The sequence below is a fragment of the Podarcis pityusensis genome (genome assembly GCF_964106645.2).
Source record: "Podarcis pityusensis genome assembly, chromosome: W".
NCBI classification, from domain to species: domain Eukaryota; kingdom Metazoa; phylum Chordata; class Lepidosauria; order Squamata; family Lacertidae; genus Podarcis; species Podarcis pityusensis.
Genome location: NC_138045.1, coordinates 25,043,728 through 25,065,339, shown reverse-complemented (window position 1 = coordinate 25,065,339; position 21,612 = coordinate 25,043,728). Strand labels below are relative to the sequence as shown.

Genomic DNA, 21,612 nt, shown 5'->3' with positions numbered 1-21,612 from the left:
AGAGGTGTGCAAACCTGGAGGAGAGGCTGCCGTCCTGCTCATAATATGAAGCCACGGTTCAGTATGTGGCACCAAGGAAAATTGCCCACCACAACTAATACTTTCAATTGCCCACCCATGTGGCCTGAGTGAACAGGACAGACTTTGCCTGGCACCCAACAATAAAGTTGTCATGTAGATGTCGCTTTCTCCAGCCCCAACTCTGATACAAGTTCCACTGGTGTTTGCATGGTGTTTGCACTTTTGCATGATCTGACCTGAAATTCTGGGTGTTGACATATTCCTTCTCTCTCTTGGCGAGGACGTGCTTGATGAGTCCCTCTCTCTGTCCGGACTGCGTATGTGTGGAAGGCACAAAGAGCTTGCGCATAGTGTGGGTCATTGGGGTTGCTTCTTGCTCATGCTCTCCTTGTCACGGATACGCCTCAGGGAGATGAGAACAGAACTCAAGTGGTCCTTAAAAGCAAGGAGGCGGGAGGGCACAGTACACCTCTAAGGCAACTTACAGCCTGCTTGGTGGCAGCGGTGGGGGTGGAGGCTCCCGGTGGGCACTCATTTGCTGATTCTGCAGGTTTCTTTCCTTCTCCATGAAGTTATCCTCAAATCCCAGAATTCCTGAGAGAGGAAAAGACTTCTGAGGTTAGAGAGGCTTCAGAACCGTTTGGGGAAGTTTCGGGAAAGGAACTTAGAAAATACTTAACTGCGGGAAAATGTTCCTGCCTCCCCACAGCACCACATTTGCCGGACAATTGCCTCTCAGCTTATGCACATTTAGGAAGGATTGTGGAGGCAACAGGTCCTCCCCTCAAGGCCTTTTCCTCTAAAGGAGGTAGACGGGTCTTCTCCAATCCTCTGGCCACTGCTGAGTTTTCCAAACTTGCTGGCATGTTGCGTGTAGCACCTTAACAGCATCATCTTTAACAAAATTTAATAGTTCAGCTGGAATATCATCACTTCCACTGGCCTTGTTATTAGCAGTGCTTTCTAAGGCCCATTTGACTTTGCTCTCCAGGATGTCAGGCTCAAGGTCAGCAACCACACTACCTGGGGTGTATGAGACATCCATATCTTTCTGGTATAATTCCTCTGTGTATACTTGCCACCTCTTCTTGATGTCTTCTGCTTCTGTTAGGTCCTTTCCACCTTTGTCCTTTATTATGGTACTCTTTGTATGAAATGTTCCTTTCATAGCTCCAGTTTTCTTGAACAGATCTCTGGTTCTTCCCATTCTGTTGTTTTCCTCTATTTCTTTGCATTGCTCGTGTAAGAAGGCCCTCTTGTCTCTCCTTGCTATTTTTTTGGAAATCTGCATTCAATTTCCTGTATCTTTCACTATCTCCCTCGCATTTTGCTTGCCTTCTCCAAGTCCACCTTTCCTTTTGAAGCAAAATGACCTTGAAATGGGGGAGAAATGCCCTGCATGAAGTCTTGGGTTTGCAATTTGGGGAGAGGGAAGACTGTCTGCGGCGCTGGGGAGCGGGCAGGCTGGCGAGGCCCCCTAGATCTAGAGGCCCTAGGCTTCAGCCTACTTAGCCTATACATAAATCCGGCCCTGCCTCTGTCACAGTGAGCACAGGCCCATCGATCACTTGCAAGGCATTCTGTGTGTTGGGAAGGAGCCTCCTGTTCTGGGCCAGGGGGAATAGTGACTCCGCCAGATGGTTGAAAGGGGAGGAATGCCCACCTCATCTGCTGCAGCAGAAGACTGGGTGGTGGGGTCGAAGCTGATCCCGGGGAGCACGTGAGGAGTCAAGGCTTCCCTCATGAAGGCCTCGCTTCCCCTAGAAGTCCCTGCCTCCTGGTCTGTGTTCGCTTTCTTCTTCAGGTACAGCGCCAGCATCTTCTGGATGGTGCACCTGCTTTCGGGGGAGAGCTTGTCAAACTGGTCCACACTAGAAGAATAGCCATGAGACGGGTGAGACTCCTGCAAGGCGTCCCCAAAGTCAGGGGAACATAAGCGCATTTGAAGAGCCTTGCTGGGTCAGGCCAAGGCCCATTCAGTCCGACATCCTGTTGGCATAGTGGTTCCTTCCAGATGCCCTTTTTTGTCGATTCATGATTGTTTCTATTCATGACAGTGTTGGGATACTGCCAGGGAGATAAAGTCCATCAAGGCCCCCAAGCCGTCTGCCGGACGATCCATCGACCTCTTGTAGGCACGCAGCGACATGAGATTCTAGAAAATATCTTGCCACATTCCAGAGCTCATGCACACTCTATCAGCAGATAATACACAGCCAAAAGTTGCACTCAGGAGAGCATTATTTACAAGTTTATTCAGCGTTGATCAGAACACAGAAAAACATGACTGCCTGCTTTAGTGTCTACGACACAGAGAGAGAAACGAAAGCAATAGCAAACATAAACATCCTGTGAACAGGACATGCGCAGACTCTGAGTCACAAAGCCTGCTCCCTTTTAAGGTGGAACGGAAATATCCTAACAGACAGTAGGAGGGCAGTTATATGCAAGACTGTATTGAGTACTGTTCGTGCCTGTAAAGGTTTCGGGACAGACATACTCCGACCCTTCCAATCAGTGCCCCCTAACTTCCAGCTGAAACCAGGTACCTTGTTCATACCACAAATGTTCTTCAGGGGTGAACCATGGCATCTCAAATTCCAGGGGAGCCCTGTACGATGCCAAAATTCAGTGCCCCCACGCCTCTCAACGTCTATTCAACATCATAGTTGCGGTGTCCCCTGTGGGGCCCGCAAGGCTTCACGTCAGTGTGACCAAACCAGTTGCACTCCCCTAAATCCATCTAAATGTAATGGGGGGGGGATTTGTCCCACTTAAGTTGCACTTTATAGCTCAAGAGGGCCCCTCTGGCTGATAAAAATATAGTAGCACAGGGGACGCATCACAGAACAACTTGCAAAGCAAAATGACATGTAGTTGGTCCACCACAATTGCAAGATTATTGCATCCTTCAGGAATGGTGTGTCCAGCTCCATCTGAGTCATCATCCAGGCACGCTGTGGAGCTGCCTGGATGAGAGATGGGCATCTTCGGCCAGTCAGGGGTGAAGAGCTGGCAAGATCCCCTGTACTGAGCAGAAAAGCAAACTCTTTGGCCTCCTTGACATGAGCCAACAGTGTGACGCGGCAGCTAAAAAAGCCAATGCAATTCTGGGCTGCATCAATAGGAGTATAGCATCTAGATCAAGGGAAGTAATAGTGCCACTGTATTCTGCCCTGGTCAGACCTCACCTGGAGTAGTGTGTCCAGTTCTGGGCACCACAGTTCAAGAAGGACACTGACAAACTGGAACGTGTCCAGAGGAGGGCAACCAAAATGGTCAAAGGCCTGGAAACGATGCCTTATGAGGAACGGCTAAGGGAGCTGGGCATGTTTAGCCTGGAGAAGAGGAGGTTAAGGGGTGATATGATAGCCATGTTCAAATATATAAAAGGATATCACATAGAGGAGGGAGAAAGGTTGTTTTCTGCTGCTCCAGAGAAGCGGACACGGAGCAATGGATCCAAACTACAAGAAAGAAGATTCCACCTAAACATTAGGAAGAACTTCCTGACAGTAAGAGCTGTTTGACAGTGGAATTTGCTGCCAAGGAGTGTGGTGGAGTCTCCTTCTTTGGAGGTCTTTAAGCAGAGGCTTGACAACCATATGTCAGGAGTGCTCTGATGGTGTTTCCTGCTTGGCAGGGGGTTGGACTCAATGGCCCTTGTGGTCTCTTCCAACTCTATGATTCTATGAGATCTCTCCCAACTCTCAGCAGTCCTCACTGTGAGCCATACTAGAGGAATTTTGTCCTGCTTTTGCTGAGCTACAACACAGGAGCGCACCCCCAGCTGGCCATGATGTGGTAACCCTGGCGAAGCATTGCAGAGCAACTGAGAAAGCAGAATGATGTTTGCATGGACAGTCCATTAGAAAGCTGCACTATTATTGCATCGATAGCACATTGCAGAATACGGCCCACCTCCAGGCAAAAACATCCGTCTGGCGGGACAGTAGCTTTCATTTCGGAGGTTGTGGTTTTACATCTTCCTATTTATTCATTCATTCATTCATTCATTCATTCATTCATTCATTCAAAATTATTTATTTATTTCATAAAATTTATACACACCAGATGGTAAGAAACATCAAAGCCGTTTACAGAAAGATAAAAGCATAAAATCAGGAAAAACCTACATTACATTAAACGCTGAAGAAGTGAATACCAGAATAGATCAGAACTCACTCCCAAGGTAAGGGGAAGAGACATGGCTAAGATGGCAGGACAGCTTACTCTATGGTGTTAACCCCTTCATGCACTAATTAGACTGAAGCATGTTGGTTATATGAGACTGGTTATCCCGCACAACATGCTCTCACACAACCCATGCCCTCCAACTGAAAACCCATTTCCTGGACAATATCAACATTGTGTTTTGTGCCTGTGAACTGCACAGTGAATATTTTTATTAGGGGGAAAAACAGCCCAGTGTTCCAGCTTTTCAAAGTTATTTTATTCAGTGCGCTGCTACAGCTTGTCACACCCAAATCGTCCAAAGGAATCTGCCTAAGTGCTTTTCCAGGCAAAAGGGGACAGAGGGAGAGAAACCCAGAACCTCAAATTCACTAGACCAGGGATGGGGAATTGTGTGGCCCTCTAGATGTTGTTGGATTCCATCACCCCTGACCGTCGGCCATGCTGGCTGAGGCAGAAGGCCATTGGATCTGGCAATATCTGGGAGCCCACAAGATTCCTAGCCTCCGTCCTACACAAACAACCAGGCACTCAGCTGTGAGGCACACCTCTCACCGGAGGGAGGGTCACTCCAGAGGCAGCTGTGGCATGAGGGTGCTGGATCATGCCTTTGTGGGCACATCTGAGGATTAAAGTGGAGTCCCTAGGAAGCATACTTGGAGATCTTCCTTACCACGTGGCTCTCTGGCAAAAACACAACAGTACTAACGGCCATATGGAACCACACCTCAAAGCTGGATCAGACTTCCCAGATCCTGTAGCCTACATCAGGAGGAAGACTGGGGCAGAGGGGCCTAGAGTGGGAGTCAGAGCTGATCTTAGGGCTGCATGTCTGAAGCATGGGCAGAAATCTTTGGGTGTGAGGTTGCATGGGGCTGTCTCTTTGTGTTTTGGTGATGCCAAGCCTCCAGCCACAGGCAGGCAACCAACTGGCTTCAGGGGCAAACTCCTTTGCAAATCCAGTCTGACTTCACCAAATGCAATGGCAGAGTGACCATTCGGCCCGTGTTCTGCTTCGCTGTGAAATGGCGTGTGTTCCTCAACCCAGAGAACCTCTCGTTCAACGTCAAGCTGGTCTAAGGAAGAAAAGCATAAGAGTTAGTCTTGAATCCCCCCACACATGTGCTTGGAGATGCCTGCACACCGCACATGTAAAGCACATCTCCTCCCACCCACACGCAAAAAGTCCTGGGAACAATGGTTTGTTAAGGGTGCTGGGAATCGTAGCACTGTGAAAGGAAAACTAAGGTTCTTAGGATTCTTTGGAGGGGGTGGAATGTTGAATACACAGCGGCCACACGGATGGACACACACACACACACACACACACACCCCAGCATAGCTTCAACTTTTAGCACAAAAAGTCTTCAGCCAGATGTCATGCAACCCTTTGGCAGGGGCAACTTATCATTTTATTGATTTTCCATAACAAACAATTAAAAAGGCAGCCAATCTTGCAAAGGAGTGTTGCCATTTAAACTGCTGGTGTGACGTAGGAACCCGAACAAAGAGAAGGAACCAACTACCCAGAGTCTGCTTCCGATTGCCCTTGTTCTCCACCTCCCTCTATGCTAATCAGCCGCAAACAAGAGTTCAGGTTTGAAAGCCTTGTTATCACCTCATTCCCTTCAGTTAGCCAGCTGCTCTGGCAGATGACATCAGTTCCTTCCCGCTCCCAATATTCCTGCTCCTAACCTGGTTAGCCATAGCCCAGAAGCTGAATCTCAGGGGAACGCCTTTGGGCTGGGAAGGGCTCATCTTTTCTGGGCCTCTTCTCCCCCTCAGGAAGGGGTGCTTGGCTCCTGGCCTGTGAAATGCGCTCAAAATGTAAAGATGCCTTCTTGCCAGGGAGCCAAGGAAGGAGGGTGGAATTTGTTATACCCCCAAACCTTCCCACGTCAGAGATGCAGGAGTTGCGTCACCTCCAACTTCCTCAGGGATGAAGCAGCTACAAAAAACGAAACATCCCACCTGGGCACGGTTTCTGAGAGAGCAACAGCAGAAGACCCAGACTCTGGCAAGATGAGCATTTGCCCAGTGGATTCTGGCCACTCCATGAGGGCAGACAGGGGATGGCTGCGGTGGCCGCCAGCCCCTTCCCACTCCATCTCAGATACAGAACGCATTTGCTCTGCCACTCCTTGGCTCTGGCACCACCTACTGTTAGCCTCCTTGCCTTTCACCCTCCCGGTCCCAATGAGCACCATCCACCCCTGATCCAGAGGCGCAGAGCAGTAGTTAGGTGATCTTGCGCCCCGGCAGAACCATCCAGATTGCGCCCCCAGCCACGGACAAGTTAGCTCTCCTTTCTTCCGCTCCTCCACCCCCCCCCCACCTATTCAATTCACTCTGGAACTACAAGTATCGAAAAGTAAAATGTTAGAGGTTTCCCCCCACCCCATAGCAATATAATTGGATTCAGCTAGCTGGTCCGTCTACTTTCAGTTTCACTCCTGGCTCCTTGTTAAATTAATACTGCATCAGAAACCTCCCAAGCAGATATCCAAAGTTCTTTGGCATTTCTCCAGTTGTTAATGAGATGTCTCTTCTAGTCCAGGGGAGTCTTTTGATCATCTTCCAGGAAACCAAAAATGAAAAACCTTGATTTTCCTTTTTCCCCTTTTTCCAGTCATTTCCACACAGTTAGTCATTATTAGAGTTATTAAAATCTTATTATATCAACAAATGCAAAATTTTTAGTCTCCCTTGCTTTCCTGCTGACCTTCAGCTTAAACACAAACTGCTCTGGAGTGAGAAAAACCCATCACACTCAAAAAGCCCAGCTGGAGGGACCTGGAAGTGTGCGGGGAAGAGCAATTTTGTAGTGGGTTTGTTGCACAGGAGCACCAAGTTCACTAACTGGCTGATTCAGATTGAATCCCATTCAAAAAGAGTGCAATGGTGTGTGTTTCAGCCAGCCATCCGGCTGCTGCAACTATTCCCTGGGTGCCACCACACTGTCCTGTCTGTGTGTTTGGAAGGGAATGGGAGCTATGCTCCCCCCCCCCCCCCCGGAGACACTCCACTCCTTCTTCCTTAGCTGTGCTGCTCAACAGTTGAGGCAACCTTCACAGTTCTGGGATGCCGAGGAAGCGAACCAATAGTCACGTTCATCTGTACTGGCTCAGTATGACCTATTCTGACAGATGCTGCCTTTCATATTCACGCCCAACGCCCAAGAGCCTTTCCGCTCCAGAGATCTGGGGCTGAACCCGGGATCTGCACGCCAAGGCTGGAGTAAGAAAGAGCCCTTGCGTGCTGGCCACGTTGGGTGCCTGCCTGGAGAGTGGAAGTCGGGGGTTGGAGGGACATCGTGCTGCTCCTGGCAACCGCCACCCAACCCGACGTCCACCTCCGCCTGAACCCCGCCTCCCCTGGGACGCACTTCCCATCCTGGAGCGGCTGGGGTGGGAGCGCTCCCCACCCCCCTTTCCAGACTCTCCTCGTGCTTCTTCTTCATGCCTCGGGTGTTTTCCTGAGTGTATCTTCAGAACAACCCTCTGTGAAGGAGGCTAAGCTGGCCCAAGGACTTGCCCAAGGTAGCTCAGCCAAGTTGCCAAGGCCAGCATTTAAGACCGCACATCCTTTCCCCTCAGATGACAAAGCTGGGATGAGTCATGCCAGCAGCCTGTGGCCTTGATGGGCTTTCTGGCAGCCCAGCCCAGCTGCTATAGTCCACCTCTGAACCGAGGAAGCACAGCTGGAGAGACAGAGCCCAGCACTTTTCTGACGGGACAGAAGCGCACGACTTCCCCCTCCCACTTACTGCCCGCCCCAGTCTTTCTCCGGCGGCTCAGTTTAGTGCGCCAAGCGGCTCATCCCAGGTGGGAATTCGGGTGGCGCTGCTTGCAGAAGGAGAAGCGGCTGGCGCTAGTGGAAACTCCCATTGTTCTCAGGTAGGACTTCCGGGATCCAGACGAACGTTTTACCAAAAAGTATGGCTCGACTACTGATTTCCCATTTAAAGGAAGGCAAAACGACCCAAGTTTGGCGGACAGGTGGAAAAAACCACGAATTACATTTAAAGTTCTGTGAGATGCAAAGGAAAGCTTGCTTTTTAAACTTGTATTTTACAGCTTGTTGCTTGGTGCAGTTAACCGAATGGGGATATTGAGAAAGAAGAGACTTGGAATCAGAAGGTTAGGATTTAAGGTAAGGTTACCAGATTTTTTTCAAAGAATCTGGGGACACTTTTTTTTTCAAAAGAGAAAAAAATGTTATTATTTTTAAATCTTTTTTTAAAAAAATAAGAAGTAATACCTTCTCTTCTGGGTCTCCTCTGTCACATGGCCTTCCTCTGGGCCCCAGCCTGATCTCTTGGAGTGCTATCTGCCGTGGAGTAGGCTCGGGTCGGGCCTGGGCTCGGCCAAGTGTCCTTGCCCTCCTGGTGCTCTCCTACCATCAGAGCTTGCAGGGCAGCAGCTGAAGAAGGAGCAAAAAGGGTTCTTGTGTGTGTGTTTCTTTGTGGCTGATTATCTGCTCTCCCTGTGCAAAGGTCAGAGGGGGCAGGGTTTCTGCTGAGGCAGGTGATTAGCTGAGGGAGGAGCTTATCAGAGCTTGCAGGGCAGCAGCTGAAGAAGGTGCAAAAAGGGTTTTCTTATGTGTGTGTTTCTTTGTGGCTGATTAGCTGCTCTCCCTAGCGGTGCGCACAGTTTGATCCATCTTTTAGATTTAGGGGAGCTAGTCTCAAACGTTTGTTGGGGGAGACCTAGGGTTTTTTTTGGGGAGGGAGTTATTTGTCCTGTCTTCACGCTTTTTATGATGTAGGACCGCTGTAGCCACCCCCAACGACACGTTCTCAAGATGGAGGGGGAGGAAACAGCTGCAGTCGCCTGCGGTTCCTGCGCAATGTTTGCCATCTTGCCAAAGATTGCAGGCAGCTTTACCTGCAGCAATTGCATGTTGATTGCCCTCTTAGAAGACAAAGTCCAGCAACTGGAGGAACGTGTAGCTACGCTCCAAAGAATTAGAAAGCTGGAGCTCTTCTTGGAAGCAACAGAGCACACCATCTCCACCAAGGAGGAGACAGGGGACTCCCCTGAGAAGGAGGCTAGTTCACCAACACAGGAGCCAGATATATGGAGAAACGTGACTCAAAGAAGTAGGAGGCCCAGGTTTCGCTCTGATTGTTTAGAAATACACAATCGCGAGACTTCCGGTTAGCGCCAGCAGCAATGGCCGATCTCCTCTGATCTCGGAGGGGATAGCTCAGCGAAAATCGGGTCCTGTGCGCTGCGGCGAAGCGGGGACCCTCAGAAATCGCAGGCGCGGAAGCCTGCGAACGTGGAGGCTCGGCGGGCACCTTGGAGCGCCCCCCAACCCGAGAGGAAGCCTTTTTCTGAGGCTTCGGAACGGAGCGGGGGAGAAGCGCGGTGCTGCGAGCGGATCGCTGCTTTCACTGAGCGAAGCCGTGTTGCCGTTGCTGGAGAGCGCTGACTTATTCCTGGAACATTTGGACTGAAATTTCAACCGTGAGTAGAGGAATTGGATTAAAAGAGCACTAATTGGATTGATTGGACTAATTGGATAAAAGCGGAAAAGTTTTAGCAGCAAAAAAACGTTAGAATTGGCTACCGCGGTGGAAGTGCAAACAGGAAGTCCGCTTCCCCGCATTGTATCCAGAACAAAGCATAGAGATTTTGAGCTAAACGTGGGAAAATTGAATTGAAATAAGTGTTTTCTTCTGACCTGAGAACTTTGGCGGAATCTACCTTTCGGAGGGATAAAGGGAAAGGCTTTGTTTGACTCTACCGGACTGTTTAAAGATTTAAAGAGCAATCTGTCAGTGAGACGTCTCAGCTGTCAAAAGCTGTCAGTGCTGCTTGTTGGCTGTAAAGAAGATATATTGTGGCCAATTTTGTTGGGGAAAATAATTGGAAAGTTACATTGTGGTCCTCCATCTTTGTCTCTCTACTTAGTTTCTCTTTCCTGTCATTTTAGAAGGACAGTAACTGGTTTGGTGGTAACAGTGTCCACCTAGTGGGACTCCCTGAAATTACAGTAAAGGAATTTTCCACTTGTAAACAGGAACAGCATACGTGGGAAAAGAACTTGACCTTCACTTTGTTATGGCAGATGGCCAAAAATCTCAAGACCCGTCAGTCTTGAGATCTGGGAAACCTTGGGTACACCGAAGGCAATCATCTGCTGGTTTGCCTGCATCAGCAACACAATCTAAGTCTGGTGGAATGTCTGAGGAAATTTTAGCCAACGCCTTGGCTAAGATTAATGAATCTATACAGCAACTTAGTACAAGGGTGGGGGAGACGAATAGGAAAGTGGAAGAAACGAATCAGAAAGTGGACATTGCTAATAGAAAAATTGATTTAAACACAGAAACACTAGACAACTTGGAGAAAAAGGTAAACAGCAATACGGAATCTATTCAGAGATTACTGCAAGACTCAAAGTCTATACAGGAAAAGACTGCCGCTGTGGAATTTAAATTGGGGCAATTGGAAACTGAAAAGGTACCAGACCTACAGAAAGAGATTGCAGAACATAAGTTAACGTTGTCTATGATCGATCTCAGAGACAAACAAACCAATCTAAGAATTAGAGCTGTTCCTGAGTTGGAGAAAGGCACCTTGATAGACTTTTTGACACAAGAATTTCTGGAATTTTGGAAATCGGACCTGAAACAAGAGGACTTTAAGATTGTGAGGGCCTTCAGACTGGGGAAAGGAGGAAGAAAGATTAAAATAAGGGACTGTTTGATTACCCTCCGATCCAAAGAAGAAAGGGACAAAATTTTGGGCCTGCATTACGAAAAACCCTTGACAATTATACAATCAAAAGTGGAATTTTTTAAAGACATACCAAAACATCTTCTTGACTTAAGACAAGATTTTGGAGACTTGGTGGCCTTGTTGAGAAAAAATAAAATCCTTTTCAGGTGGGAATTCCCTCAAGGTCTATCCTTTAGTTTTAAAGGAAGAAAGACCAAGATAAGATCAGTGGAGGAAAAGAACAAGTTTTTGAGTGCATACGAAGAAGATCTACAGAAAGGATTGGGAAAAGACACTGCTGTACCGGATAAGAGTTTGCAAAAAAAAGCGAAACCAACGCCACCGACAGACATAGACAAACTTCTTGGGGCTGTTGGAGGAGAAGGAGAGTAACTACAAAATGACACTTCAAGTTTTAAGCTGGAATATTAATGGTCTGAATTCGTCGGCAAAAAGGGGGAGAGTATTTCATACATTGAAAAAAGAACATTTGGACTTGATTTGTTTACAAGAGACGCATGTGACAAGGCTACATCGGAAAATTTTGATAAATAAAAGATTGGGAGAAGAATTTATTTCATCGGACAATGTGAAAAAAAGAGGAGTAGTACTCTACGCGAAGGAAAGCCTGTCACCAAAATTTATATTTAAAGATGACCAAGGAAGATATATAGCAATTGAAATTCAGTTTCAAGGACAGAAGTTTTTGATAATAGGCGTATATGCACCAAATGAGGGAAAATCAGAATTCTTTTAAAAATTGCACGAAACTCTCCTGGATTATTTGGATTACAACATTATTTTGATGGGAGATATGAATGGAGTAGTGTCTACAAATATGGATAAAGCCCAAAGACAAACGGTGACGAAAGATGGAAGACTACCAAAGACATTTTTTGAAATGACTGACAATATGGATCTTGTGGATATTTGGCGAATAAAGAACCCCTTGGAAAGAGAAGGAACCTTCTTCTCTGAAGCAAATATGACATGGACAAGAATAGACCAAATCTGGATAACTAGAGGACTGGCCCCTAAGATAAAAAAGCGGTGATTTGCCCGAAAATTTGCTCTGATCACAATCCAGTAAAGATTGAAATGATATCAACGCCAATTGGAGCTTTCAGATGGAGGATGAATGACTCCTTATTTAGGAATGAGGAAATTATTAAAAAGGCCCAGAAGAATTTGAGAGACTATTTTGAGATAAATATGAATACTACGACAGAAAAAAGAGTGATTTGGGATGCCAGCAAAGCGGTGATGAGAGGATTTTTGATACAACAAAATGCAATTAGGAAAAGATATCAAAACGAGAAGAGAGAAAAAATTTTGGAGAAAATTAAGGATGGAGAAAAAAGACTGAGGGCGAAACTGAACTCACAGGAGATTTTAAAAGAGATAAAGCTATACCAAGTACAATATATGAAACTGATGAACCAGGAGATAGAATGGAAGGTCAAACAGATGAAACAAAAGACCTTCGAATCGGCAAATAAATGTGGGAAATTACTGGCCTGGCAAATGAAAAAAAGACAAAAGCTGAATACGATTACGAACTTGGTAGTAGAAGGGAAGAATATACAGAATCCTGGGGAGATTCGGAAGTGCTTTCAGAATTATTTTAAACAGTTATATATGCAGGAAACCCAGAAAGAATTAGACATTGATCGGTTTTTGAAAAATAATGGATTACAAAAAGTATCTCAAGAGAGCAAATCAATATTAAACTCTACAATATCTGATCAAGAGGTGGAAGGAGCCATTCAGAATATGAAATTGGGCAAATCTCCAGGACCGGATGGTCTAACTGCAAAATATTACAAATCTTTGAAAGAATGGTTATTGCAACCGTTGAAAGAACTTTGCAATGAAATATTACGGGGAGGGAAAGCACCCGAGTCGTGGAAAGAAGCATACATTACACTTATACCAAAAACTGAAGTGGAGAAGACACAGCTGAAGAACTACCGTCCCATATCCCTACTTAATGTGGATTACAAATTTTTTGCAGAAATAATGGCTAAAAGATTAAAAAATGTATTGGTAAAAGAGATTCATAAAGACCAGGCGGGCTTTCTCCCTGGGAGACATCTGTCAGACAATACGAGGAATATTATCAATATTTTAGAAAAACTGCAAGTTAATATCAATACCAAAGCTGTTTTAATATTTGTAGATGCAGAGAAAGCCTTTGACAATATTTCTTGGAGTTTTATGAAGAAAAATTTGCAGGGGATGGGGGTAGGCCAAAGTTTTGAAAATGGTATAGGTGCAATTTATTCGGAACAAAAAGCTAAGCTCATTGTGAACAATGTAGTTACAGAAGAATTTAAGATAGAGAAAGGAACAAGACAGGGTTGCCCAATCTCCCCATTGCTTTTTATATCGGTCTTGGAGGTTTTGCTCAATATGATTAGAAAAGACCAATTGGTTAAAGGTATACAACTCGGAGCTAAACAGTACAAATTGAAAGCTTTTGCTGACGATTTAGTTTTGACATTACAGGAGCCAGAAGCTAGCACAAAAAGAGTATTACAATTAATCCAAGAATTTGGCCAAGTAGCAGGTTTTAAATTGAACAAGATGAAAACTAAGGTATTAGAGAAAAACCTTACAGAGATTGAGAAAGAGAGGTTTCAGAAAGAGACAGGATTAACAATAGTTAACAAAGTGAAATATTTAGGGGTGCATATGACTGCTAAAAATGTGAATTTGTTTAAAGATAATTATGAAAAATGTTGGTCAGAAGTGAAGAAGGATTTAGAAACATGGTCAAAATTGAAGCTATCATTGTTGGGCCGAATTGCTGCAATAAAGATGAATGTATTGCCTAGAATGTTGTTTTTGTTTCAAACATTGCAAATTGTGGATAAAATGGACTGTTTCAAGAGGTGGCAAAGAGATGTGTCTAAATTTATCTGGCAGGGCAAAAAGCCTAGAATAAAATTTAAGATATTAACAGATGCGAAGGAAAGAGGGGGATTTGCCCTGCCAGATCTTAAACTTTACTACGAATCAGCCGCATTTTGCTGGCTGAAAGATTGGCTACTTCTTGAAAACGTGGACATTTTGGATTTAGAAGGTTTTGATAATGTGTTTGGATGGCATGCATATTTATGGTATGACAAGGTTAAAGCGCATAAGGCCTTTAAGAACCATATTGTCAGGAAAGCATTGTTTAATGTTTGGGTGAGATATAAGGATTTGTTGGAAAGTAAAACACCAAGGTGGCTGTCACCAATGGAGGCAAAGGCATTGAAAAAAACTAATATGGAGACAAATTGGCCAAAATACTGTGAAATTTTAGAACAAGTTGGAGATAAACTAAAATTGCAGAGTTTTGACAAATTAAAAACTAAAGTTCGAGATTGGCTTCATTATTATCAAATAAGGGAGGTTTTTAACCTAGATAAAAAGATTGGTTTCCAGGAGGAAAAATCCAAATTGGAAACGGAATTGTTAGAGCCTAAAACAAAAAATTTGTCAAGAATGTATAATCTGCTGCTGAAATGGAATACACAGGATGAAATGGTTAAGTCTGCTATGATTAAATGGGCACAAGATGTTGGGCATAACATTATGTTTGCTGACTGGGAACGGTTATGGACTACAGGTATGAAATTTACGGCTTGTAATGCTTTAAGAGAAAATATAATGAAAATGATTTATAGGTGGTACTTAACCCCAGTCAAGCTAGCAAAAATCTATCATTTGCCCGATAATAAATGTTGGAAATGTAAAGAAAATGAAGGTACCTTTTTCCACCTTTGGTGGACGTGCCCAAAGATCAAGGCCTTCTGGGAAATGATATATAATGAACTAAAAAAGGTATTGAAATACACTTTTGTGAAGAAACCAGAGGCCTTCCTCTTGGGCATGGTCGGCCAATTGGTGCGAAGGGAAGACAGAAATTTTTTTATGTATGCGACAGCAGCGGCAAGAATACTCATTGGGAAATATTGGAAGACACAAGAATTGCCTACCCGAGAAGAATGGCAGATGAAAGTGATGGACTATATGGAACTGGCTGAGATGACCGGCAGAATTCGAGATCAGGAAGAAGGGTTGATGGAAGAAGACTGGAAAAAATTTAAAATATATCTTCAGAAATACTGTAATATAAAAGAATGTTAGAAAAAGGTTGGAAAAGAATATTAGGCCGTATTGGCAGACATGGTATAATGGAATAAGTAAAAATGAAGTGTAAAATGAGGATAGAGGAGAATTAAATGCTTTCGAATGTTAAAATAAGTAAAAGAAAAGAAGGTTAGAAGGAATTGCTGGAGATACGATCTAAACTAGAATACAAAGCAGGGAGGTGAGAGGAAGTCATGGAAATAAGTAAAAGGGGAAAAGGTTGTAAAGGTCTAATTTGATTTTTGTTATTCTTTATTGTGATTCTTTGTTTTTTCTTTTTTCTTTTTTATTGTCTGTTTTTTGTAACATGTGTATGGTTTGTTTTTTCTTCATTTTTTGTAACTTTAAAATTGGAATAAATATTCTTTAAAAAAAATAAAAAAAAATAGAAATACACAATCGCTTTGAGGTCCTCTCCCCTAGCATGGAAGACGAAGAGCAGACTCCATTTGAGGATCTCTCCCTCATTACAGTCGATCAGGTATATGAAGATGAGCAGCAAAGTCAGTCCTCAGGGAATGTGCAGGCGACATTGGAATGGACAGCTCACGGAAGAACCCCGACCAAACCTAAGAGGAGGCGTGTAATGGTGATAGGGGATTCCCTACTGAGGGGAACAGAAGCAGTGATCTGTGGGCCTGACAAAATGTCTCGGGAAGTGGGCTGGCTCCCCGGGGCTAAGATCCAAGATGTAACTGAACGACTGCAAGGAATCATAAAACCCACTGACAAATACCCCCTCCTCTTGGTTCATGTGGGAACCAATGACACTGCAAGCAATAGCCTCCAGAAGATCAAAAGAGACTACGAGGCTCTGGGCAGGAAATTGAAGCAATTAAATGCACAAATTGTCATCTCATCTGTCCTCCCAGTTGAACGACGTGGCCCAGGGAGAGAGGGAAAAATAGTGGAAGTGAACAGCTGGCTTCGCAAATGGTGTAAACAGGAACGGTTTGGATTCTTAGATCACGGACTGCAGTTTCTTGAAGATGGACTTCTGGCAAGTGATGGGCTGCACCTCACAACGGTTGGGAGGAATGTTTTTGCCAAAAATCTCAGAAACCTCATCAGGAGGGCTTTAAACTGACTAATGTGGGGGAGGGAGACAGTGCTCCTGAAGGTAGGAGTCTATCAATTGATGAAGATGATCATCCAAATGTCATAGACCAAATGGAGCAAACAGCACGCAGACCTAGTGGTGGGAGGAAAAAATCCTTAAATAAGAGATACGGGGGAATGATTAATGGACTTCAATGTCTGTACACTAATGCGCAAAGCATGGGAAATAAACAAGATGAGCTTGAGCTCTTGGTACAGCAAACTAAATATGACATAATAGGCATCACTGAAACCTGGTGGGATAAGTCCCACGATTGGAATGTAATAATGGGGGGATACAATCTATTTCAGAGAAACAGACCAGACAAGAAAGGAGGAGGAGTGGCGTTATATGTCAGGGATGTGTATACCTGTGAAGAGATCCAAGATTTAGAACCTCAAAGCCAAAGTGAGAGCATTTGGGTCAAAATTAAGGGAGAGAAGAATAACAGTGACCTCATTGTGGGAGTTTACTATAGATCCCCAAGCCAAACGGAGGACATAGATGATGCCTTCCTGGAACAGATGGCCAAGCATGCAAAAGGAGGGGAGATCGTAGTAATGGGGCACTTCAATTACCCGGATATTTGTTGGATGTCAAACTCAGCCAAGAGCATAAGGTCAAACAGATTCCTCACTGGCCTTGCAGACAACTTCATTGTCCAGAAAGTGGGAGAAGCAACAAGAGAAACAGCCATTTTAGATCTGGTCCTAACCAATGTTGATGACCTGGTTAGTGGGGTAGAAGTGGAAGGATCATTAGGCGCGAGTGATCATGCTCTTCTGAAGTTTACTATACAGCGGAAAGGAGCAGCCAAGCATACTAGGACTCAATTTCTTGACTTTAACAAAGCCGACTTCATAAAACTTAGGGAAGTGCTGGGTGAGATCCCATGGACAGTAATACTAAAAGGAAAGGGAGTTCATGATGGCTGGGAGTTTGTTAAGAGGGAGATAGTAAAAGCACAACTTCAGGCAATACCAATGAGACGGAAACATGGAAGGTGCCTAAAGAAGCCAGGGTGGCTATCTAAAGAACCTTTAACTGAGTTGAGATTAAAAAAGGATGTGTACAAAAAATGGAAAAGGGGGGAACCACCAAAGAGGAATTCAAACAAATAGCCAGCACGTGTAGACACAAAGTCAGAAAAGCTAAAGCACAGAATGAACTCAGGCTTGCTAGAGAGGTTAAAAGCAACAAAAAAGGCTTTTATGGGTATGTTCGTAGCAAAAAGGAAGAACAAAGAAACAGTGGGGTCACTCAGAGGAGAAGATGGTGAAATGCAAACAGGGGACACAGAAAGGGCTGAACTCCTCAATGCCTTCTTTGCCTCAGTCTTCTCTGATAAAGAAAACAATGCCCGACCTGAAGAATTTGGAGCAAATGATTCAGCAGAGGAAACACAGCCCAGAATAACTAAGGAGATACTACAAGAATACTTGGCTAGTTTAGATGAATTCAAGTCTCCAGGGTCAGATGAACTGCATCCAAGAGTATTAAAAGAACTGGCAGATGTGATCTCAGAACCACTGGCAGTCATCTTTGAGAATTCCTGGAGAACAGGCGAAGTCCCAGCAGACTGGAGGAGGGCAAATGCTGTCCCTATTTTCAAAAAGGGGGAAAGAGAGGACCCAAATAATTACCGCCCAGTCAGTCTGACATCAATACCAGGGAAGATTCTGGAGCAGATCATTAAGCAAACAGTCTGTGAACACCTAGAAAGGAATGTTGTGATCACCAATAGTCAGCATGGATTTCTGAAAAATAAGTCATGTCAGACTAACCTGATCTTGTTTTTTGACAGAATTACAAGCCTGGTAGATGAAGGGAACGCAGTGGATGTAGCCTACCTTGATTTCAGCAAGGCATTTGACAAGGTGCCCCATGATATTCTTGTAAAGAAGCTGGTAAAATGCGGTCTTGACTATGCTACCACTCAGTGGATTTGTAACTGGCTGACTGACCGAACCCAAAGGGTGCTCATCAATGGTTCCTCTTCATCCTGGAGCAGAGTGACTAGTGGGGTGCCACAGGGTTCTGTCTTGGGCCTGGTCTTATTCAACATCTTTATCAACGACTTGGATGATGGACTCAAGGGCATCCTGATCAAATTTGCAGATGATGACTTCCGGGTCAGCACCATTGGTGAATGGCGGAGTTCCTCCGACTGGAGGAACGGGCTCCGTGGAAACTGGGTCTTCCCGCCGCGGCGAAAGTGGGGACCTGCTAGAAATCCCAGGCAGAGGAAGCCTGGGAACGTGGGGTTCGGCAGGGCACCAGAAGCGCCCCCCTACTTGCGGGGAATCCCATTTAGGGGCTCCGGAGCGAAGTGGGGTGAGAAGCGCGGTGCTATGAACTGGCTGCAACTTTCACGGAGTGAAGCCGCACAGCCATTGCCAGAGAGCGCTGACTTTTTCCTGTGGACAATTGGACTTAAAACAAGTACCCGTGAGTAGAAACGGAAAATTGGATCAAGAAATTGCTTAATTTGGTATCGAAGCGGGAAGCTGCAAAACAGGAAGTCCGCCTTCCGCTTTTTGTATATAGACTAAAGCAAAAACTTTGTAAGCTAAAGCTGGGAAAGCTGTCCAAAAAGCCTAAATTTCCTTCATTCAGAATTACTGAAACCCCCCTTGGAAGCAGGAGAAAAGGGGGGGGGGACTCTGTTTAACCCTAGCAGGAGAGGGAGTGAAGAAGGATAAGTTTCCACCGTCTCTAACCTGGGAACGGGGTGTTCAAGACAGAAACTGTTGGAGAGGTTCATTGACTGTGAATGGAATATTTTGACAGATAGCTAATGAAGAGAAACAAGTTGATTCTAATGTTGCCTTTTGCATTTTAAAGAAACAAAATATCTGAAAAACATTTGAAATATCTGAAAAATGAAAGTAACTTTCCTTTGCCTTTAAAAAAAAAATGGATACAAATAGAAATTGTCTCCTCTAGAGGGAGCTTGTTAAATTGTTGCTGCAGTATACGTGAGGACCCAACATCTGTGAGATTAAGATCGTGGGAACAGTCTTTTCTGACCTTGACCAAAGATGAGCTGGGAGGAAGATTGGGTGCTTGCTTTATGCAAGACAAATGCCTTGCTGGAACAGATGCACGAGAAGATGGACTTGATGAATGAGAAAATGGATTTGACTGTTGTGGTTAATAACTGTGGACAAACAGGAAACATTGATACAGAAATCATCCAGGGACCAACCTATGAATCTGTACTGACTGGGCAAGTGCAGATGACAATGGAGGAGGATGCGGTTGTTGGAATTCTGCCTTGGTCAGAGGAATGTGCCACACGTAGGCACCGGCAGATATTCCTGTCGACCTCCCCGCGTCTCCCAACCTCTGCTGATAAGCAGGCGAGGTCCGGCGATTCTTCTCAGATGTATGAGAGGAACACACCGTTCTCCCTCTCCCTTTGGTGTCCCCAGGGAGGGGAAAGAAGCAGACAGAAAACTATTTACATCATTTATTTCTGCCTCTTACATCAGTACAGAGAATCATGTCTGCACTCAACAACAGCAAGAAAGAAACTCCTCCCAAGTACATCCAGTACGGGTCATATGACACACACACACTGAGCTAACATCCGGTGCTCAGTACAGAATGGACTGCCCCTTTGTTCCCATGGCAACAGTCACAAACATCCTGTCTGGCTTTCCAGCCACAAGCAGCTTGCTGAGCTGCTAGAGCCTTTGCTTGCTGCAGCATTGGTGCCTTATGGTAACATACTCCCCCTAAAGTATCAATGTGTGCCGCAAGCAAAGCGTCATCCAGAGAAGAAAACAAACAGTTGTTATATTTATAACATTCCCCTGTTGTTTCAGTTCCACCCTTGGAACTACCCGCCACTGGTTTAACCAATGTACCTCTCTGGTTGTGTGACTTCGCATTACCTCGGTTAACAACTCTCTGTTGTGCCTTTGTCTCTGACTCAGACACAGCTTCAATCTGTCCTTGGTCGTTTACAATAGCAACATATGCAAGGGTAGCAAACTCCTTTGAATACCTCTTGGGTGGTACACCCTTCGTTGCTCTCTCAGACCTACGTAAAAGTTGCTGCTCTTCTCTGCTTTCTGGTTCAGCCTCTGAACTCTCTGGAGAACCAGTACTAAGCTTAATCAATGGTTCATCCTCCTCTTCTGAGGGTCTAGTCATTATGTGAGATTTCCTCTCAATGACTGTGACAACTGAGCTGTCATCATCAGTACTACTGAACTCAATAAGATCAAACTCATCATCATCATCATCAGAATCGTTTCCTGTGGGAAATGTCTGTACTATCCGCTCTTGCTTTGGAGCACTCTCTAGGAACTTTGTGAGAATCACCTGACCAGATTCAGACAAAATTACTCTGTAGAGACCCTTTTCATAACCCACAAAAATGCCTCTGGCATTCTTTACACCACCTGGAGCTTCTGTTCTCACATGAGACCCGAAAACCTTAAAATAGGCAACAGAAGGTTTTCTATTGAACAGCTTCTCAAAAGGAGAACATCCCAACTCTGTTGAGACTTTTCTCAGCCACACATGAAGATAGGACGCTAGCGATTCGGCCCAATATACATGTGGCAAATGTGAACTCAGCAATTGTGCATTCATTCCCTTTTGCAATTCTTTGTTCACTTTTACACAAACCCCCCTGTTCCACGCTTCTTGCGAAACTGCCACTTTGTGGTCTATCCCTTTTCCATCCAGGAACTTCTGAAACTTCTGTAACAGAAAAATTTGCTTCTCATCTGTGAAAAGACAATCAATGTTAGCATCATGCATACTTTTAACCTTGTCACAAAATTCCTGAAACTTTTCTAAAGTTTCTTGTGGTTTCTCCATCATATAAACCCAAGAATAATTAGTGAAACAATCCACACACAAAAGGTAATATCGTGCACCGCCTCTAGATGGTTCTAGAGGACCAATCACATCAGCATACACCCGCTGAAATGCTCTGTCGACCTTCTTCGTCACCTTCCTGGTGCTCACACTGGTCATGGTCACCCCTGCAAGAGAGATTTCGTTAGAAACATCAGAATTACATTTCATGTAATCACTTTGATCAAAAGTCAACAAATACAGTCCATCTTTCTCTTTGGCAGTAAGAAACAGTTCTCCATCTTTGTAGATCTTGCAGCTTTTAGCATCATAGGACAGTTTCAGTCCTTTCTTTGCAATCTGCGACACGCTCAGCAGATTAAATCTCAGTTCTGGAACCAGGTAAACATCATTTATAGTCAAGTTCAGACTCTCAAGATACACAGTCCCAATTCCAGTCGCTTCCAACTCCTGACCGTTGGCCTGTTTCACAGTGAAGCTTTGCTTCTTCAACGTTGAAAATAGTCCTCTGTGCGGGCACATGTGAACCGTTGCGCCCGTGTCGATTATGAATGCGTTCCCAACATCTGGCGTGGTTCCTTTCGCCATCATAGC

General features: G+C 44.9%; 2 long non-coding RNA genes across 2 annotated transcripts in view; one reads left to right on the top strand and one right to left on the bottom strand.

Moving 5' to 3' along the window:
• LOC308467831 overlaps positions 1–21,612 on the top strand; it is a 702,857-nt gene that overhangs the window by 520,045 nt on the left and 161,200 nt on the right. The window lies entirely within an intron of this gene.
• LOC308467843 overlaps positions 19,641–21,612 on the bottom strand; it is a 277,660-nt gene continuing 275,688 nt past the window's right edge. Inside the window, exon 2 of the long non-coding RNA XR_013981338.1 lies at positions 19,641–20,136. This is a non-coding gene — a long non-coding RNA (uncharacterized lncRNA). The remainder of the gene's footprint in view (positions 20,137–21,612) is intronic.